The 20,673-nt window shown below is 44.3% G+C and overlaps 1 protein-coding gene across 3 annotated transcripts in view; it reads right to left on the reverse strand.

Moving 5' to 3' along the window:
- Window positions 1–20,673, reverse strand: part of ARMC3 (armadillo repeat containing 3) — a 641,613-nt gene that overhangs the window by 561,105 nt on the left and 59,835 nt on the right. The window lies entirely within an intron of this gene.

The raw sequence follows: 20,673 nt of genomic DNA on the forward strand, positions 1-20,673 counted from the left end.
TTTGTTATTCCCATTCTAAAGTAGCAAAATCAGCATAAACAATAAATAACTCAGACATGTTCTATCTCCTTAAATTGTAAATTGAATAAATAAATAAAATTTCCACGGAAACCACCAGTTCTACAGGCAAGTCTAGGCTCATTATAGTTAGCTACTGTAATTTGGACAAAAGAAAAAGAAAACGAAAACACTTAGTTGATCTTGCTTCCCTTGAGATCTGATCCATACCACAGTAGGAATGCAGAATGACTAAGAGATCCATAGTCAGTCACTGGAACGCTAGGAAAGTTAGCTTATAAACTTATTTGGTTAACTTTAAGAGAGCTACAGTATTCAGCGGTGCAGTCACAGGCTGTCCTAAAGTTATCCAGCTGCATTAACTAGAAAATACTGAAAAAGCAAATTTTCTTACCGTATACAGGATTCTCCTTACACGGCAGAATGTTTTAGCCATGACACAAGGGTAATGTCATCCAACAGTGCTGAATGGACCCTTCTCTCCTAATACATAAAGCTTTTGCTCTACTGAGCACATGCAGGAGCTTCCATCTAGGCACTGCTTGGTGAGCCTATCAATTGATTGCAGAGCTGAGCTTTAGTTCAGTAGTCGACTCTCCAGGGAGGCGGGTGGGTATTTAACATGGCTAATTCATCCTGCTGTCTACAGATAACCCCCTTTTATGGTGGGCAAACTTACTTTCTCCACCAACAGCAGGAGCTCAATTAGCTATAACACTTGAGGAATACCAAGCTAAGGGCTGCAGCGGAGTGATTACTAAAACTGCAACCCAGACCCCACCATGGAGTTTGGGCTACTGGTGAAAGACTGTGCAAAACTGCTTACCCAAAATTACTGTCACTTTTTGATAGATTGTCGATAAATTAATAGGACATGAAGGTGTAAATGGATGGCCATCTTGCAGCTTTGTACATATCTTCCATAGGCTCAGCTTGCAGATGAGCCACTGAGGTAGCATGGTTCTCACCTGATCAGCCTTGAAAGAGTCTGTGATCTGGAGGCCAGCCAGAGTGTAACCATGTACAATTCAGTTCACTAGTCAGTTGGACAAAGTGCACTTGGCAACTGTTATGCCCAGTCTGTTAAGCTCATAAGAGATGAAAAGTTTTCTTCTGATTGTAAGTCAAGACTCTTTTGCAGTTTAATGAATGAAGGCCTTTCTCACCTTTGTCTGCATGTGGCCTCAGAAAGAATGTGGGCAACATGATGGCTTGATTGACATGAAAAGCCAAAACCACTTTTGGAAGAAAGTTAGGATGAATGAGGAGCACCACTGATAGTGAATCTCTTAGGAGAACAACAGTCTTACCTTAGGCTGAAGCTGGCAAGCTGAGAGATGATGTCTGGTTGTCCCAGGACTGATAACCAGCAATAGGGTTAAATCCAAGGCAATACCAAGGCAGGCAGAGAAAGACAAAACTCTGCACAGTCCAGGGTCAGTGCACGCAGCAGACAAGAGAAGAACCAAATCCAATCCGAGTTGTGGTAGGCAGCAAGAAGGCAATATCCAGGCACAGTCCAGAGTCAGGGCAGGCAGCAGGCAAGAGAAGAACCAAATCCAATCCGAGTCGTGGGTAGGCAGCAAGAAGGCAATATCCGGACACAGTCCAGAATCAGGAACGCCAAAACACATGGGAATCCAACGAAAGCACCAGCACAAGAAGCCTGTAGCTGAGGCAGTGCTGTGCTGGAACCAGGGCTTTAAATATCAAAACTTCCCGCGCAAACGCGGGGACTTCCAGGAGGAGTGATGACGCATCCCGGTGGGTGGAACCAGGACGCATCTCACGCCGGGCTGCGCTGCTGCCGGGAAATGCCGCTGAGCGGTGGTACTGCAGAGAGCCCCCAGCATCAAGGATCATCGAGTGGTAACAGTACCTACCCCGCAAAGCCCCTCCCTCCTCCTTCTAGGAAGAGGTTTGAGAGGGAAACGCTGATGAAACTCCCGGAGTAGACGAGGCACCTGTATTTTACAGGCTGGTTCCCAAGAATTCTCTTCTGGCCCATAATTTTTCCATCAGATTAAATATTGTAAAACCCCCTTGATCTTCTGACGTCCAAGATTTCTTTAACCTCGTATTGTGTGTCATCCTGTACGACTGAGGGGGTGGTTTGTCTAGTCTTCCTAGCCTGATGGTCCTGAGGCTTGGGCCACGTGATTATTATGACAGATTTCAGCCGAAGGCAAAAGGGATGCCCAGTCATCCTGTTGTCGATTCACATAGCAACGTAAGAAGGTCGTGAGGTACTGATTAGTTCGTTCAGTTAAACCATTGGATTGGGGGTGATAATCTGAAGAAAAATTTAGCTCTATTTTGAGTTTTTTGCAGAGGTCCCTCCAGTATTGAGCCGTAAATTGGACTCCTCTATCAGAAACGATACTCGAAGGCAGGCCATGAATCCGGAAAATGTGTTGCAGAAATAGTCAAGCTAGTTCTGGAGCAGTGGGTAGTCCAGGAAGTGGAATGAAATGGGCCATTCTGGAAAATCTGTGTACAACAACCCAAATGACTGTATTACCGTCAGAGGGAGGAAGTTCTGTAATAAAATCTGTGGCTATGTGAGTCCAGGGCTTTTCTGGAATAGGAAGTGGTTGCAAGAGTCCGCAGGGTTGCTGTCGTGGAGTCTTTTGAGCCACACAGGTGGGACAAGACTCAACATATCTTTTGATATCCAATTTCCATTGCGGCCACCAGTAGTGACGGGAGACTAGATCTCTTGTTCTGAATATTCCGGGATTTCCAGCACAGAGGGAATCGTGGGCCCATCGGAGAACACTTTGCCTCAGACGCTTGGGTTCCACTGTTTTCCCCAAGGGAACTGAAAAGGTGGCGGCCAGTATAATTTGAGCCGGATCAATAATATGACGAGGTGGGTCAGGGGTATCATCTGGTAGAAAACTTCAGGAGAGCGCATCTGCACGTAAATTCTTTTCTGAAGGTCGAAAATGTAGTTTAAAATCAAATCGACTGAAGAAAACTGCCCAACGGGCTTGTTGTGGGTTCAAACATTGAGCCTGTGATAAATAGGCGAGATTTTTATGATCGGTTATAATGTTAATGGTATGCTTGGCCCCCTCCAGAAGGTGTCGCCATTCCTCAAGTGCGGCTTTTGTTGCCAAGAGCTCTCATTCCCCTATGGCATAGTTCTTCTCTGCTGGAGAGAATGTTTTAGAAAGCAGGCACAAGTAAGTAATTTCCCCGACTCAGGGAAATTACTAACAGACATATAGTGAATTCACTAATACATTTGAAGGACATTAATTAGACACATTCCTACTCCCATAGCAACCTAAAACTTAATTAGGAACTGATTAAAATTGAGATGAAGGCAGCAGTCCAGCAGCAAGAGGGGAGCTTCCCAGTCTTTTGCATCGAGTGTCACATGTATGAATTTTTACCCACCGGTGAGAAATTGTACATGTGCATGCGATGCAAAGAGCTCCTGGCTCTCAGAGAACGAGTCTGATCTCTGGAGGTTAGAGTGGTAGACCTGGAGGAGCTGAGGCAGACAGAGAGGTATATAGATGAGACTGCAATTCCCTCTACTTAGGACTCCCTCTCTCTACCATCAAGCCCCTACAGATTCTGCAAAATTCTACAGCTAGGATAATCAGTAACTCTCATAAATCCAATCACATAACCCCCTATACTCAAGGATCTATATTGGCTCCCCATTTCATACCGTATACTTTATAAAATCCTTACCTTAATACACAAAGCCATTCACAAACATAATCCTTCATGGCTTAGTGAACCATTGAAACTCAACATTCCTCCCGACCCACTAGAACAAACCACAATTTTACATTACAAGTCCCCCCACTTAAGAAAGCCAGACATACAGCCACAAGAGCTTGTGCATTGTCTATTGCTGGCCACACTCATTGGAATAACCAACCTCTCAGTCTCCGCCAGGAGCCATGCCTTTTCAAATTCTGCAAGATGTTAAAGACCTGGCTTTTCCACCAGGCTTTCCCAGATTAATTCTTGCTGACTCCTGCTCCCCTTTTTGGCCTTTGACTCCAGCCTTACTGCTCCATGGTAACATGCCGAATCATGTAATTATGTCATACTGTTACATTTTGTAATACCAAGTTTTTTAAATTTCTCTTTATTGGTTTTCGTTCTGGTAAATTCTTACTTCTTCCCTGCTTCCTATAGATTATTCATCGGTTGTCCTGTTTTCCCCCTCCCCTGTTTTATTGTACTTTCCATCTTTTTGTTAAATTGTAAACTGATATGATGTGTATTTTAATGTCGGTATAAAAAAAAAACCTGTTAAACTGTTAAAAGAGATCTTCAGGGACATAGTAGCCAAGTCCCAACTTCAGACTGGCAGCCCTGGTGCTGCCTTGGAGGAAGAAGGTCTCATGATTGGAGAGCATCAACCTGGTATAGCAGGAAAGGATCCTGTAGCAAGGACCTGCTCTCCAGGTGATGCACTATCCTTTCGTACCGAGGATATCTCCCCAAGGCCTACTGCCCAGGAGGGAAGGGTTAGGTCGACCGTCATAGTTGGTGATTCGATTATTAGGAATGTAGACAGTTGGGTGGCTGGTGGGCGTGAGGATCGCCTGGTAACATGCCTACCTGGTGCGAAGGTGGCGGACCTCACGTGTCACCTAGATAGGATTTTAGACAGTGCTGGGGAGGAGCCGGCTGTCGTGGTACATGTGGGCACCAAAGACATAGGAAAATGTGGGAGGGAGGTTCTGGAAGCCAAATTTAGACTCTTAGGTAGAAAACTTAAATCCAGAACCTCCAGGGTAGCATTCTCTGAAATACTCCCTGTTCCACGTGCAGGTCACCAGAGGCAGGCAATTTTAGACCTAATTCTCAGTGGAGCACAGGATTTGGTAAAGAGAGGTAACGGTGGTGGGGCCGCTTGGCAATAGTGATCATAATATGATCAAATTTAAATTAATGACTGGAAAGGGGACAGTAAGCAAATCCACGGCTCAGTGCTAAACTTCGAAAAGGGAAACTTTGATAAAATATGAAAATAGATAGAAAAAAACTGAAAGGAGCAGCTACAAAGGTAAAAACTGTGCAAGAGGCGTGGTCATTGTTAAAAAATACCATCCCAGAAGCACAATCCAGATGTATTCCACACATTAAGAAAGGTGGAAAGCAGGCAAAGCGATTACCGGCATGGTTAAAAGGGGAGGTGAAAGAAGCTATTTTAGCCAAAAGATCTTCATTCAAAAATTTGAAGAAGGATCCAACAGAAGAAAATAGGATAATGCATAAATGTTGGCAAGTTAAATGTAAGACATTGATAAGACAGGCTAAGAGAGAATTTGAAAAGAAGTTGGCCGTAGAGGCAAAAACTCACAGTAAAAACTTTTTAAAATATATCCGAAGCAGAAAGCCTGTGAGGGAGTCAGTTGGACCGTTAGATGATCGAGAGGTTAAAGGGGCACTTAGAGAAGATAAGGCCATCGCGGAAAGATTAAATGATTTCTTTTTTTCAGTGTTTACTGAAGAGGATGTTGGGGAGGTACCCGTACTGGAGAAAGTTTTCATGGGTAATGATTCAGATGGACTGAACCAAATCACACTGAACCTAGAAGATGTGGTAGACCTGACTGACAAACTGAAGAGTAGTAAATCACCTGGACCGGATGGTATACACCCCAGAGTTCTGAAGGAACTAAAAAATGAAATTTCAGACCTATTAGTAAAAATTTGTAACCTATCATTAAAATCATCCATTGTACCTGAAGACTGGAGGATAGCTAATGTAACCCCCATATTTAAAAAGGGCTCCAGGGGAGATCCGGGAAATTACAGACCGGTTAGCCTGACTTCAGTGCCAGGAAAAATAATGGAAAGTGTTCTAAACATCAAAATCACAGAACATATAGAAAGACATGGTTTAATGAACAAAGTCAGCATGGCTTTACCCAAGGCAAGTCTTGCCTCACAAATCTGCTTCACTTTTTTGAAGGAGTTAATAAATATGTGGATAAAGGTGAACCGGTAGATGTAGTGTACTTGGATTTTCAGAAGGCATTTGACAAAGTTCCTCATGAGAGGCTTCTAGGAAAAGTAAAAAGTCATGGGATAGGTGGTGATGTCCTTTCGTGGATTACAAACTGGCTAAAAGACAGGAAACAGAGAATAGGATTAAATGGACAATTTTCTCAGTGGAAGGGAGTGGGCAGTGGAGTGCCTCAGGGATCTGTACTGGGACCCTTACTTTTCAATATATTTATAAATGATCTGGAAAAAAATATGACGAGTGAGGTAATCAAATTTGCAGATGATACAAAATTGTTCAGAGTAGTTAAATCACAAGCAGATTGTGATAAATTGCAGGAAGACCTTGTGAGGCTGGAAAATTGGGCATCTAAATGGCAGATGAAATTTAATGTGGACAAGTGCAAGGTGATGCATATAGGGAAAAATAACCCATACTATAGTTACACAATGCTAGGTTCCATATTAGGTGCTACTACCCAAGAAAGAGATCTAGGCGCCATAGTGGATAACACATTGAAATCGTCGGTTCGGTGTGCTGCGGCAGTCAAAAAAGCAAACAGAATGTTGGGAATTATTAGAAAGGGAATGGTGAATAAAACGGAAAATGTCATAATGCCTCTGTATCGCTCCATGGTGAGACCGCACCTTGAATACTGTGTACAATTCTGGTCGCCGCATCTCAAAAAAGATATAATTGCGATGGAGAAAGTACAGAGAAGGGCTACCAAAATGATAAAGGGAATGGAACAGCTCCCCTATGAGGAAAGACTAAAGAGGTTAGGACTTTTCATCTTGGAGAAGAGACGGCTGAGGGGGGATATGATAGAGGTGTTTAAAATCATGAGAGGTCTAGAACGGGTAGATGTGAATCTGTTTTTTACGCTTTCAGATAATAGAAAGACTAGGGGGCACTCCATGAAGTTAGCATGTGGCACATTTAAAACTAATCGGAGAAAGTTCTTTTTCACTGAACACACAATTAAACTCTGGAATTTGTTGCCAGAGGATGTGGTTAATGCAGTTAGTATAGCTGTGTTTAAAAAGGATTGGATAAGTTCTTGGATGAGAAGTCCATTACCTGCTATTAATTAAATTGACTTATATAATAACCACCGCTATTATTAGCAACGGTAACATGGAATAGACTTAGTTTTTGGGTACTTGCCAGGTTCTTATGGCCTGGATTGGCCACTGTTGGAAACAGGATGCTGGGCTTGTTGGACACTTGGTCTGACCCAGTATGGCTTATGTTCTTATGTTATAGCAGAATTGCACCCACTCCTAAGGCTGAGGCATCAACCTCCACAATAAATCAGGGTGTTGCAAACATGGATGTTTAACAAATTCCTCCGTTAATCGTTGAAAGGCATGGGTGGCCTCAGGAGGCCAGTTGCAAGTTTGGGCTCCCTTTTTGGTCAAGTCAGTAAGTGGAGCCACCAAGGTAGAGTATCCTGAAATAAATTGGTGATAGTAATTGGAAGAAACACAAAAATCGTTGTAATGCCTTGAGCCCCACTGGTTGAGGCCAGTCCACTATAGCTTTGAGTTTCTCAGGATGCATGCATAGACCGTTTTGAGACACAATATATCCTAGAAAAGGTAGTTCCTCTTGGTAAAAAGGCATTTTTCTAGTTTAGGGTACAATCTGTTGTCTCGGAGGTGTTGAAGGACTTGTCTTACATGGATCTCATGTTGGTGCTGTCTTGGAAAAAATTAAGATGTTGTCAAGGTAGATAATAACATGAGAATAAAGAAGATCTCAAAAAATGTCATTAATCATGGCTTGGAAAACCTCCAGGGCATTACAAAGTCCGAATGGCACTACCAGATATTCATAATGTCCATCGCGAGTGTTGAAAGCGGTTTTCCACTCATCCCCTTCTCGTATTCAGATTAAGTTGTAGGCTCCCCGGAGGTTGAGTTTCGTGAAAATCTGTGCTCCTCTCAATCGATCAAAAAGTTCTGAAATAAGTGGAATGGGATACCTGTGAAGCTTTCATCTCCTCGCTTGAAGCAATGGGTCTTAAACAAATCATCCACTCCCCCACACATAAAGCTGGCCATACCCTAGACCTCATCTTCATCAATTCTGCCATCAATACCATTAACCCCCCATCATGTCTCCCTGTACCATGGTCTGACCACTCTATAATCAAAACTACACTTTCACTTCCACCTTCTACCCCCTCTCCACCACCCCAACCAAAATCCTTCATATACAGAAAAACATGTACCCTTGATACCCTCACCATAACATGCGCAGACATACCTAACCAAATCAACCTATCCTCAGTTGATAAAGCCTTCTCCTCTTGGTTTGATGTCACCCTTAACAATGCAAACCAAACCTGTCCTATTGTAACAAAAACAATTAAACCTACTCAAGCAAATAAAAAGCCCTGGTACTCACAGGAACTCAAAAATCTTAAAACCCTCCTCAGGACCTCAGAAAGACGTTGGTGCAAACACCCCACCCCAGCCGCCAAAACAACCTACTACCAACTGATGCATGACTACAGAAAAACCATTCTCAAAACCAAACGAGAATATTATGCTAAAAAAATTCACAACCTCCAGTACAATGCCAAAGCTCTCTTCACAATGATCACTAACCTCACCAGTACCCCCCATCACAACCACAAGAATCCTCCTCCAAAAAATGGTGTAATAATCTAGCCTATTTTTTTCAAAACAAAGTCACCTCTCTCTCTGCACAATTTCCTCTCAACCCTGACAATGCGCTCCCTCCCACCAACAACCAGTCATCCACACTTTCTTCGTTTGACTCTGCCTCCTCACTAGAAATAGAAAATATCCTAAAAAAAAAAAATGAAACCTTCATCGCACCCCGCTGAAACAATCCCTACCAAACTCCAAAATAATTGCTAAACCTCTTGCTAACATCTTATACATCATATATAAGTCCATAACTACTATTTACAAAGCCATCCATCAATTCTCTCCGCTTAACCTTCAAATTCCATTCAGAAAATATACATCCTCTAGACCCATCAGAGAGTCCTACAGAGAATCCCTACAGGTACCACACTCCAAAACCACCCGGCACATAACCACCAGAGACAGGGCTTTCTCCACTGCAGGACCGACACTATGGAACTCCATCCCACCAGATTTGCAACAGGAACCCTGCCTTCCTACATTTAGGAAAAGACTCAAAACGTGGTTATTTATGAAATAATTCACCATTCACCATAATTCACCATTAACTAATGCTTAGACTTTTTCTTAACATGGTAATTAATAACTCTACCTCAACAGGGTAATTCATTAACGCTGCAAATGCCGTAACTTAGTTCACACCAAATTTGGCAATTTTGTTCTCTATGTTAAAATCCTAGCTACTTTTCTCTGTTCCAAGTTGTGTAACTCCCTTGTTTATTGTAACTGCAACCTCTTGTCAGCTCTTGTTAATGTTTATTATTATTATTTATTATTATTTTTTGTTCCTTCTCCACTTGTTAATTGTAAACCGGCATGATGCGATATTCATCGCGAATGCCGGTATAAAAAAACTTAAAATAAATAAAATAAATAAATCTTCAACCTTTCTCTGGAACAAGGAACTGTACCTACCATACTCAAACAAGCAGTAGTAAAACCCATTCTGAAGAAACCCAACCTTGACCCTTCTAGTTTAGCTAATTACCGACCTATTTCAAACCTCCCATTCCTCTCAAAAATCCTAGAAAAACTTGTCAGCAATCGCCTTTCTGACTAGCTTGAACAACATAATATCCTCTCTACCACACAACATGGTTTCCGGAAACACTGGAGCACAGAAACCCTACTATTGTCTATAACTGACACTCTAATTAAAGGCATGGATACTGGTAACTCCTATCTTCTAGCTATGTTGGATATATCTGCAGCGTTCGATACCATCAATCATGACATACTTATCAATACTCTTATCAGTATCGGTCTAGCAGGAACTGCACTATCCTGGATCAAGTCCTACTTTCAAAATAGGCACTATACAGTACTTATAGATAATAATAAATCCGACCCAATTAACCTTGACCGAGGTGTCCCCCAGGGTTCCTCCCTTTCCTCAACCTTATTCAACATATATATGCTCCCCCTATCCAACCTCCTCAACAATCTTAATATCAAGCACTTCATCTACGCAGACGATGTGCAAATTCTTCTCCCTTTCATGGACACACTGCAATCTGCCCTTCTAAAGTGGGAATCATGCCTTAATTCTATTAACCACTTACTCACAAACATGCATCTAGAACTCAATCCTCAAAAAACAGAACTACTTATCATCACCAACAATCACCCTGCAACACCCATCCCCCTACCCCACTCCTCCACATTCCCCACCCACATACGCAACTTGGGCGTCATGATTGACAACCAACTCAACCTTAAACCCTATGTCAAATCTATCCTAAGAGATTGCTACTTCAAGCTGCAAACAATTAAAAAACTCAGACCTCTACTTTATTTCACAGACTTCCGCACTGTGTTACATGCTATTATTTTCTCCAAAATTGATTACTGTAATTCTCTTTTCCTTGGCCTCCCCTCGTCACACATCAAACCCTTACAACTGTTACAAAATGCCGCTGCCCGTATCCTTACTAACTAAAAAAAAAGAGATCACATCACACCCACCCTCATAGACCTACATTGGCTACCAATAAAATCAAGAAACATATACAAAACCTTATCCCTCATCCACAAAAGTATTCTAAATGAAAACCTCCTCTGGATCAACCCTCCATTCATTCCATATACATCCACAAGACCAATTCATTTCACTCTTCAAGGAACGCTCCACCCTCCCTCAATCAAATCCACCAGACTCACAACCACAACAAAAAGAGCTTTCTCCCTCGCAGGCCCCACTCTATGGAACTCCATGCCCTTGGATCTACGAACAGAAACCTCTACCCCTAAATTTAAAAAAAACTGAAAACCTGGCTGTTTTTACAAGCCTTTCCAGCAAATTCCTCCCACTGATAATCGTAAATTTCACTATGATCGTCCACATGTATATATCCAATTTCCGATCTACTTTTGCTTTCTCTATTTTCCAGTTAATCAATCCTACCTCTTTCCTCTTCTTTTGCCTTTCAAAATCTCCATAACAATGTCATTCATTGATGTGCCTCAACACTTCTCACTTTCTTCCGCTATTCTTCAATGTCATCCTGTAAATAACGTTACTCCTCAATGTAAACTGTTAATAACCTCTCCATATATAATCAATCTTGTACATTGTTCCTTGTACATTGTTCCCTGTACTTTGTTCTTGTACATTGTTCTTTATATAAGTCTATTTAACCTAGTTGTTGCTGCTTGTTCCTTGTAAAGGCCTCACCATTGTTTCATGGTGTTGCCATTTTAGTTCCATGTAAACCGATACGATGTGCAAACGGATATCGGTATATAAAAAATGCTAAATAAATAAAATAAAAAATAAATTAATTAAGCCCTCTGTAATCAATATATGGCTGCAGAGACCCGTCTTTCTTCTTGACAAAAAAAAAATCCAGCCCCTGCAGAAGAGGAAGGTCTGATGAATCCCCGGCCCATATTCTCGTGGATATATTGGTTCACTGCCTCAGACTCTGGCTTAGACCAGGCGTAAACCCTTCCCCTGAGGGGGTTCTTACCAGGAAGTAATTCTATTCCACAGTCGTAGGTGCGGGGTGGGGGTAAAGTCTCGGCTTGTTGTTTGCTGAAGTCATCAGCAAATCTGGCATATTGATGTGGTAAGCTGGATGGAATAATCGCTGAGCAAGAGATAGTAGACATGATTGGTAGAACTCGCAACAAATAATTCTGATGGCAGTAAGTACTCCAGCTGGCCAACTGCAAGGTTCCCCAATCCACCTGGGGTTGATGTAGCCTTAGCCAGGGTAGCCCTAGGATCACCTGGTTAACGGATGAGGGGAGCACATATAGTTGAATAGTTTCCTGGTGGAGTATTCCTGTAGTCATTTTGATGGGTTTGGCTAATAAGAGAGATTTTATTCACCAGTGGTTGTCCAGAAACAGAGGACACAGTAAGTGGAGTTTTCAGAGGCTCTGTAGGAATGTGATATCGACAAACTAGATCTTCTTCTATGAAGTTGCCAGCTGCCCCGGAATCCAGGAAGGCCTGAAAATGAATAGTGCTGTCAAGGATAAAAATTGATACTGGAATCAGGATTTGTGGAGAGGGAATAATGTGACCCAGGGAGGCCTCTCCCACCAGTCCTAAGTCCGGGAGTTTCCCGATTTATTCGGAAATTTATTGACGAAATGTCCCGTTCCAGTGCAGTAAAGACAGAGTTATTTAACCTTCTAAGTTGTCGTTCCTCAGGCGTTAACCGACATTTATTTATTTATTTATTTTTGGGTTTTATATACCGGAAGTTCCTGTATAAAATACATATCACTCCGGTTCACAGGTAACAGAGATAACTACCGCCGGGGTGGCGGTTTACATGGAACATATCAACAATTGATCTATAATAAAGTAGAAAACAAACTAAGTTCAACTTTGAACACATAAATAAGGCAAATAATAGATAAGGCAAATAAACATTACATTAATGCTATAGGACAGGAGGGTTGTTTTTCTCTTCTTGTTCTTAGTTCTCTGGGAATGCTTGAAGAAAGAGCCAAGTCTTGAGTTTCACTTTGAAAGTAGTATGGCATGGCTCAAGGCGGAGGTCTGGTGGTAGAGAATTCCAGAGTGACGGGCCCGCTGTGGATAGAGCGCGTTTTCTCAGGGAGGATTTTGCAGGTTGGGTGATCAATCTGTTTTGGTATGCCCTTCTAGTCGGCTTTTTAGAAGTGTGTAGTTGAAGCTGGAAGGTTAAGTTGAGTGGGGAGATGCTATGTAGGGCCTTATGAATCATCATGCTGCTTTTGAACTGTATCCTGTTTTTAATGGGAAGCCAATGCAGGTGCTGGAGGATCGGGGTGATGTGGTCTTTTTTTTTGGCGTTGGTGAGAATTCTTGCTGTGGCATTCAGGACCATCTGGAGGGGTTTGGTGGAGCAGGCGGGAAGTCCCAGCAGGAGTGAATTGCAGTAGTCTAATTTCGGGAGAACGATGGCTTGGAGTACTGTGCGGAAATCTCTGTAGCATAGAAGTGGCTTTAGTTTCTTTAAAACTTGTAATTTAAAGAAGCATTCTTTTGTAGTGTTGTTTACGAATTTATTGAGGCTGAGTCTGTTGTCTAGGAGTACACCCAGATCTCTGACTTGAGGTGAGGTGGAGTATCCTGAGGTGTCTGGAGAATTGCTGGAGGTAGGCGGGGCAGATTGTTCCGGTGCTATTATAAGGATTTCCGTTTTGTTAGTATTTAGAACCAGGTTGAGGCTGGTTAGTAGATCGTTGATGGTTGAGAGGCATTTATTCCAGTAGGCCATGGTCTTGTGTAAGGTATCCGTTATGGGGATGAGAATTTGTATGTCATCCGCGTATAGGAAATGGGTAAGCTTGAGGTTAGTAAGAAGGTGACAGAGTGGGAGGAGATAAATGTTGAAGAGGGTGGGGGAGAGTGAGGATCCTTGTGGTACCCCCATTTTGGCTTGAATGGGATGAGACTCCTTGTTGTTTATCTTGACTTTGTATGTTCTGTTCTCTAGGAAGGATTTAAACCAGTTGAACGCTGCTCCTGTGATGCCGATGTCTGTTAGTCGTTGTAGTAGGCTAGAGTGATTCACGGTGTCGAACGCTGCGGAAAGATCCAGAAGTGCGAGGAGGCAAGGTTGGCCTTTTTCAAGATTGAAGATAATGGTGTCCGCTAGTGTGGCTAATAGCGATTCGGTGTTCTTTTTCTTCAGGAATCCAAATTGGTTATTGGTGAGGATATTGTTGTCGTCAAGGAATTCAGAGAGTTGTCGGTTAACAACTTTCTCCATAATTTTAGCTAACATTGGAAGGTTTGCTATAGGTCTGTAGTTAGCAGGATCTGTGGTGGGAAGGTTGGGTTTTTTGAGGAGAGGTTTGAGCATTGCCAACTTGAGTTGGTTGGGAACTTGGCCTTGGGCGAGTGAGCGGTTAATGATATCTGCAAGTGGCTTGGCAATGATGTCAGGGATAGAACTCAGCAGGTTTGATGGGATATGGTCTAGCGGGTGAGAAGACGGTTTTATCTTCATAAGAATGTTTGCTATTTCTAAGGTGGACGTGGGTTCGAGAGATGCAAGCTCTGCTGTGTATGTGTTGGGTTGAAGAACGGGTGCTATAGATGCTTGCGAGCTGTGGTTGCTTGTGAAGCTTGTGTGCGGAGATGTCCCTTTGAGAGGGGCTACGAGTGTGGTGATTTTGTTGTCAAAGAAGTCGGCTAGTTCATTGGCTTTTTTAAGAGCTTGGTCATCAGGGATGCTCGGTCCAGGAGGTTTAGTGAGGGCTGAGACATAGGCGAAGAGGGCTCTTGAGTCAAATGAGAAGTGGTGTATTTTTTTGGAGAAGAATTCTTTCTTGGTTTTATTGATTTCGTTTCTGTATGTGTTAAGGCATGATTTGTAGTTGAGGAGGGTTGTTGTAGTTGGGTTTTTTCGCCATTGGTTTTCCTTGCATCTAAGCTCGTGTTTGCGTGACTTCAGCTCTGTGGTGAACCAAGGTTTCCTGTTGTCTTTGTCCGGGTTGATGGACTTTGTTTTCATGGGACACACTTGATCGGCGACCTTGTTAGTGATGTTGATCCATGATGATGTTGCTGAGTTGGTGTCAGTAAGGTCCAGATTCATTAGTTCCTTGGTCAGGTGTTTGCTGAGGTGATCTCCTGAGCACTGTTTTCTAACCGAAATGGTGATTGTTTGAGTTGTTTGGGGAGGAGGCTCAAAGATCTCTAACATAGCTGAGATGATTCTGTGGTCGGTCCAAGGTACCGCGGTGCTGGTAGGGGTGGTGTGAGATGACAGACCTTCGTTTATAAAGATAAGGTCTAAAGTATGACCCGCTTTGTGGGTGGGTTCTTTTACAATTTGTCTGAAACCCATATGGTTGAGGGAGGAGAGAAGAGTTTTACAGTTGGAGGAATGAGGTTGGACATCCACATGGAGGTTGAAGTCTCCCATCAAGATGGCCGGTTTTCCGGAGTTTAAGTGTTTTGCTGTTAGTTCTATGATTGGGGAAGGGTCTGATTCAAGAAGTCCGGGGGGAGCGTAGATTAGTGCAATAATCAGATGTTTAGAGTTGAATAGCGCGAATTCAATATTCACTAAAACTGAAATTATGCTTATCTCACCCCAAAACCAACTGAACTCCTCTCTTCTTTCACACATCCCATTTGCTCAACAAGTCCGAGATCTGGGTATCATTCTCGATGGTCACCTCACACTGAAGAAATTCATCAGTAATATAATAAAGGATGGATTTTTTAAACTTCACACCCTTAAGAAACTTAAACCTCTACTTCATCCCCCTGACTTCCGTACGGTTCTACAAACCATTATCTTTGCCAAAACCGACTATTGTAATTCCCTTCTCCTCGGACTCCCCAACAATGCCATCCACCCCCTTCAAATACTACAAAATACAACAGCCCGGATTTTGACCAACACACACAGACACGACCACATCACACCGTTCCTAAAAGATCTACATTGGCTTCCCATAGCCTCCCGTATACAATATAAGGCTCTCTCACTCGTTCATAAGGCCTTGTTCAATCCCGAAATGAATTGGTTCAATGACACCCTCCGATTTCACCAAGCCAATAAACCCACTAGACACATTCATCTCGCCACCATGCCCACCACCTCACCTAAACTTTACAAATTAACCTCCACGAGAGCCCGTGCATTATCTATCGCCGGGCCTATTCTCTGGAACACAATGCCAGTTGAACTTCGCCAAGAAGAATGCTCAAAAACTTTCAAGCGCAAGCTCAAGACCTGGCTCTTCACCAAAGCATATACTTAAATTCCCCTTGCTCTCATCTATACCCTCCCATCTCTGTCCCCTCTTGACTTGGTTTTTCACTAAAAGCGGGTGAGTCCCCGCTCGAACTGGCTTCTCCCTAAGCTTACACCATTCCTCTTCTCCCTCCCTTCTGTGTTACCCTTCCTCCATCCATTCCCTACCTCTCCCCCCCCTTCTCACCTCACCCCTTCCCTGAACAATTGTTATTTTATATTATTCCCTATAATTGTACATTTTGTATATACCTGCAATCTTCGCTTACAATAATTTACTAATCTAATTTTATTCTTCTGTCACTTCTCCCCCCCTTTTTTCTCTTCTTTTACCATCTTGTAATCATGTTATTTTAATTTTAGTTTAATGTTTTATTTCCCCTACCTTTCCTCATGCTCTAGTTATTATGTTCCAATATTTTTTAACTGTATTATGTTAAACTTGTTCGATGTAAAGCGCCGCCACAGGCACTAGTTTCTTGTTACGCTGTGAACCGATGTGATATCTTTGATGAATGTCGGTATATAAAACCGTTAAATAAAATAAATAAATAAAAATAAAATATTTGCTATGGAATTGGATGTCTGCAATGTCAGACCTAGCGATTTCTTGGCTGCTAGGAGAAGGCCTCCTCCTCTTTTTTTACGTCTGGGTATGGACAGTATGTCGTAGGTCTGGATAGGAAGCTGGTTGATTAGGGCTATGTCGGTGGGTTTTAACCAGGTTTCTGTGATGGCACAGATATCAGGTTTTGATTCGGATAGGAAGTCATTGAGTATGGTAGTTTTCTTGGATATGGATTGCGCATTGAACAGTGTGAGTGAAAACAGAGCCAGGCCGAGACATTGGGTTATGGGTGTCAGCATGATGGGCCTGATTCTCTGTTGGCGGTTATGGTAGGGTGTGGGGAGCTTAGGTGCTCTCCACCTTTGGTTGTGGATGATGGGGATAGTAAGTGGGTGCATGGTGGAAGGATGAGCGGGCGTGTAGTCTGTAGATAGGGGGCCCTCTAGGCTAGAGGTATCAGGATGAGGGTGGGAGTCTCCGAGAGGATCTAACACAGAGTGCACGTCAAGCAGCAGGAGGGAGGGGAGGGTTAGGCCCGCTGTTAGGGCACTGCCTTCTCTAACGGAAGAGGCTGTGTTGGGCTTACCTTGAAAGCCGACTGGGATAGGGACCTGGCTTCTGGGCTGCTCTTCTGGGCTGCACTAAGGGGCGCACAAAGGGGCCAGCCCCTTTGTCGTGCTCCTTCGGCATGCGATGCTCGGCGTGCGACGCCTAGACACCGCATTGGATTTAAAGGGCTCCTGGCCCTGCTGCTATTGGCGGCTGGTTTCGCTTGTTATTGGCTGCTTCCGGCCCGGAGGAGGGCTGAGGGAGGCGCCTCGGGTCACGGCTCTGTGCCTCGTGGTCGGCGCGGAGGGCTGCCGGGGGCAAGGGTGCGATCAAGGGTGCGATCAAGACATCCGATCTGCATAGGCTCCTCATTGTTAGACTGACGTTCAGAAGCCTTGGGAGCAACGAGAAGTTGCTGAAAAGCAGGTGCCAGCCGAATGGATCATCTCAGGGCTGCCCGCTCACGAGACCTCTCCTGAAAATGAAGATCCAGTCGAACTGCCAACCGAATCAATTCCTCTGGAGATTCTGGAGGTTCCCAGGCAGCCAATTCATCCTTCATGGCCTCGTCACCCCAGCGAAGTTCAGCCGCCAGAGTGCAAAATTGAATGGCGTATTCCTCGACCGATCGGGTTCCTTGACAAATCTGAAGTAAATCTGAAGCAGCCGAAGTTGAACGCCCAGGCTCGTCAATGATCAGACAAAAGTCTTTCAGGAATTGATCCAAGTTGTTCAATAAGGGGTATTCTCGATCCCAGAAGGGAGAAGCCCAGGCTAAGGCTGGTCCTTCCAAAAGGGATAAGATAAAAGTGACCTTAGTCTTATCCATGGGGAACAAAGAGGACTGGAGCAAGAAGTGCATACGACACTGATTTATGAACCCCCAGGACTGCTGAGGATCTCCATTGAAGTGAGGAGGGGGTGGAAGTCGTAGAACGGTGGTGAAGACGAAGCTGGGGTTACTGGCGAAGCGATCGAGCAGGCATCAATTTGGGTGGCCAATCTCTCCAGAACTCCTTTTACTTGATCTAGCAATCCTTGCTGTTGCTGAATGCGTGAAGTCAGTCTGGGAATGGTCTGTAAGGCTGTCAGATTTACGGGATCCATGGCCTCGGCTGTTACAGATTTGATAGTGAATCCCTTAGTAGAACAACAGTCTTACCTTAGGCCGAAGCGGGCAAGCTGAGAGATGACATAAACAAACACCCCGGCCATCATCCTAGTGATTTCAATCTTCACATAGACACCATCCCCCCACCCCCCCCCCCCCCCCCCCCACCCACTCCTGTGAAGCGATCCTCAACTCCCTCACAGCCAAAGGTTTCATTCAAATCACTGACTCCCCCACCCACAAATCAGGACACTCCCTAGACCTAATCTTCATAAACACACTCATACAAACCTCGAAATCTCCCTCATATACCCCTGTATCCTGGTCCGACCACTCACTAATTCATGGAAACTTCTCCATAAACACACCCACCCATTGCCTTCCCAATCACACCTCCTCTATACAAATCAGAAAACTATGCAACATAGATGACCTGATTGAAGAGCTTCTCTCCGCACTAAATAATGTAGACGTAACAAACACTAACTCCGCCCTGGCCTCATGGAACACTATCACCAATAACATTGCCAATAAATTCTGCCCTCTAATATCCATAGACATAAATCCCTCAAAACACAACAAAAACTCCTGGTACACCCCAGAACTAAAAAACCTCAAACAACTCCTAAGAAAAATCGAAAAGAAATGGCGGAAATCCCACACCCCCAACCTTCTAACCAAAAACAGAACCACCCTTCATAACTACAGAACAGCAATCCTCAGCCAAACGAGATTACTTCTCAAAAAGAATATACGAGTTCTAATTCAACCCCAAAGCCCTGTTCTCCTACGTCTCTAATTTCATGAAAACATCTCAACCACCAACACCCGATAACGAAACCAAAACTAAATGCAACAAACTCGACATCTTCTTCAAAGACAAGGTCACTAACATTATGGCTAAAATCCCCCCCACCTCAGCAGACAAAATTACCCTACCTAAAATCCCAGACGCCATACTTGACAAAGTCGAGATCATCTCCTCCTCAGAACTAGAACCACTCATCAGAAAAATCTACCCTGCATCACACCCAGCCAATGCAATCCCAGGTAAACACCTAAGATCGATCCCAAATATCATAGCTAAACCTATAGCAGACATCATCAATATATCCCTGTCCCAGGGTCATATATACCCACAGACATAAAAGAAGCCCTCTTCAAACCCATTTTTTAAAACCCCCAACTAAACCCCGCTGAACTAAATAACTTCAGACCCATTCTATTCTCCCTTTTCTTGCAAAAATCCTAGAAAAAATAGTCAACAATCAACTCACAGAACACTTAGAAAAACACAATGTACAGTGGGGAACCAAGATGGCTGCCGCAGCGTGAGCATGAAATCCTCTCTGCTCCGCGGGTCCCTTTGCTAGAATCCTTGCCTTATAGTATATTTGTTGTGGTCGTAGCGGTGGACCCTTGGACCAGCCTAGGGGAGTGAGTAGATGGAAGATGTGGGCACTCCGCTGAGAGGCAGTAGGCCGGGAGGCGGCATCAAGCCAGACGTGGAGGTGAGTCTTCGTCCTGGAAGCCTGCGGACCCCCCGAGAGGAGCTCGTGAGGTCCCAGACCACTGGGACATTAGGAGATCTCTGGAGAAGAAGCGACGACTTCACCCTGGAAGCCTGCAAACCCCCCGAGAGGAGCTTGTGAGGTCCCAGGCCGCTGGGACTTAGGAGATCTCTGGAGAAGAAGCAACGACTTCACCCTGGAAGCCTGCAGACCCCCCCGAGAGGAGCTCGTGAGGTCCCAGGCCGCTGGGACTTAGGAGATCACTGGAGAAGAAGCGAGGCAGAAACAGTCTGAGGTCGAGGCAGGTGGCAAGAACAGAGTTCAGGAGCAAGCAGAGGTCAGGAACCGGTGAGACGAGCAGAAGATCCAGATTCGAGAATCCAGGACAGGTACCACAAGTCCAAGCAGGACTGAAGAGCCAAACGGAAGCCGGAGATCCAGACAGGAGCCGAAGATCCAGACAGGAGCCGAAGATCCAAACAGGAGCCGAAGATCCAAACATCGCAGCAAGCAAAACCTGTTGCAAGGCAATTCTTTGAGAGCAGACACCGGCTTAAATACAAGCCAGAGAGGCCAAACACGGCTGGAATGCCCCGTTGCTGCCGTCCCGAGGCTGGAGGTAAGGACCCGGTCGCAAGACGTGCGACCGGGACCGCAACAGTACCCCCCCTCTTACGCCCCCTCTTAGAAGGACCAGGTTTACCAGAGTGACTGAGATGGAAATGGTGCAGCAGGGACTTGTCCAGGATATGACGGGCAGGTTCCCAGGTGTTGTCCTCAGGACCACAGCCCTCCCAGGCAATCAAGTACTCCCAGCGCCTTTGATGGAACCGGACATCAAGAACCTCTCGAACTTGGTAGATGGGATCAGACTGCACTGCCAGGTCCGCCGGCTTAGGAACCTTAGAGTGAAATCTAGAGAGAATGAGAGGCTTTAGCAGAGAGACATGGAATACATTATGAATGCGCATAGAGGAGGGAAGGCGTAAGTGATAGGATACCGATTCTACCCTCTCTGCCATGAGGAATGGACCA

Source organism: Rhinatrema bivittatum, chromosome 2 (assembly GCF_901001135.1).
Source record: "Rhinatrema bivittatum chromosome 2, aRhiBiv1.1, whole genome shotgun sequence".
Classification (NCBI taxonomy): domain Eukaryota; kingdom Metazoa; phylum Chordata; class Amphibia; order Gymnophiona; family Rhinatrematidae; genus Rhinatrema; species Rhinatrema bivittatum.